This window comes from Parasteatoda tepidariorum, chromosome 4, assembly GCF_043381705.1.
Source record: "Parasteatoda tepidariorum isolate YZ-2023 chromosome 4, CAS_Ptep_4.0, whole genome shotgun sequence".
Lineage (NCBI taxonomy): Eukaryota > Metazoa > Arthropoda > Arachnida > Araneae > Theridiidae > Parasteatoda > Parasteatoda tepidariorum.
Window position 1 is genome coordinate 8210480 of NC_092207.1, and position 2018 is coordinate 8212497.

A 2018-nucleotide genomic window follows, 5' to 3' on the forward strand; every position below is an offset into this window, starting at 1 on the left:
TCATATTTCTTGCAATTAATTGTTTGACTGAATACAAAGGAAACAAAAAATAATTTGGATTATTAACCACACAAAAAAAATGCTTTAAAAAAATAACAATGATCCGAGAATAAAGATACGAAATTTGATGAGAGTGATACCCAATTAATAATAATGTAAAAGATATATCTTTCAAAAAAATTCCACTTCCTTCAATATCTCCACTTCCTTCATTATGTTGATTTGACAGATCATATAGGATCAAAACTGGACATGATGGATCAAAACTGGAATTTCAACAAGCGCTGACTTGGTAATTGTAATAATTCTCAGGCCAGCGTTGTTGAAAATTCAGTCGATGAAGAAGCCTTCTCTCTAAATTTAAGGATGCATCACAATAACTGATGACCATAACCTGGAACAAAACTAAAAGCATTGCAATTGGATAAACAAAACATGAAACACAAATTGTGATACAACACAACTTGTACTTATCAATTATTGATTCATGAACCCTTGATATTATTATAAATTGTAATATTAATTTAAAAATATTTATACTAGTAGTTTTATCATAGCATCATCAAACAACTAATGAAGTATGTAAACAGAAAATTTAAACACACGCAATCTAAATTTCAAAACTAGTAATATATTATATTAAAATCACGGAATCTGCTATATTTTAAATTTTCAAATCATGACTATTTTCATGACTTAATAAATTGACTATTTTAAAAACACAGCAGTAAATTTAAAAAAGCATTATAATAACATTAATTGAAATTATAGGTAGTATAGCCAAAACTGTTATAACCTGCATCGTCATATCTGTTGATTTTTAATTTAAAAAACAGAATAAATAAAGCATTGAAGCAATAAAATAGCTGAAAACTTACAAAAGCAAGTAAATTTCTTTTTGGCTGAGTTATATTCTAAAAATACTTTTTCAGTTCATTGATAAGTTAAGAAATACTTCTGATTTTTCTGTTCTCAAAAAAATTTAAAAAAAACTTGCCAATGACTGGCCTGCTTCAGCTAGAATTTTTAATTGATATAATAAAAAATTCTGAAATCACAAAAGTTTAAAAGATAATTTGCTCTAGAAAATTCAATACACTCAAGTAACTAATTCAAATATATTATTTCCATACTATTATATCTACGTACAGTCCGCAAAAAAAAAAAGATATCACCCTGAGTAACTTTCGTTCTAATGATCCGATTTTCACGAACTAAGTGTCAATCTTAATGGTTCCTGGGGGTGACCTCAAATATGCTAATTAATTAGTGCTAACTATTAATTAAGTTACGAAATCAGACACAAAAACGNGACTAGTTAGTGAAATAGTTACACTAAGAACTACTTAGCCAAGCAATGTGACACTTATACGTACCCAGCATCAGCACAAATCTTTAATAACAGATGTTCTGGTATGTATTTCTTTTCCTACAAATTATGGTCATAATGTGCAATTTCATCGCTTCCACATGAGACACCCTGGGGCTACAGAAGGAGATTTTAAAATCGGGCATCCAAGCTCTTGGCGATAGAATTCGTTTGGCAATGACCCATTTCAGCTGATCGCCAACATTTAGGGTTATAAAACGGCTGGCATTCAAGGCAGTGCGCAAATCATTACTACTTTACTATAAGTACTTTACTACTTTACTATAAGTTTCATTAAGCATCACTGGCTACGGTCAGTGTGCGGGTGGGTGGCCACTTGGATCAGTCTGCGTAGGGACCGAGGGTGTGCGGTATTGGTCCTCGTTAAACTGTGCTACCGTAAAGTGCTCGACTTCGCTCGCAGGTCGTCTGGCCACCGAAGCGGGGGTGCCATCCCCTCCGCAGAGGATCAAAATTGTGATGGCATGTCTTCGGATCATCCTCCGGGATGTTTCCCAGACCGTCGCCAATAGCCCATTGTGCAGCTCTAGTGCGACGTAAATTAACAACAGCAACAACAACATATAAGTTTCATTAATAGAAACTCAGAGCTATAAGCTAACACAGAGAGCTCCTTGCACTTTTCCAT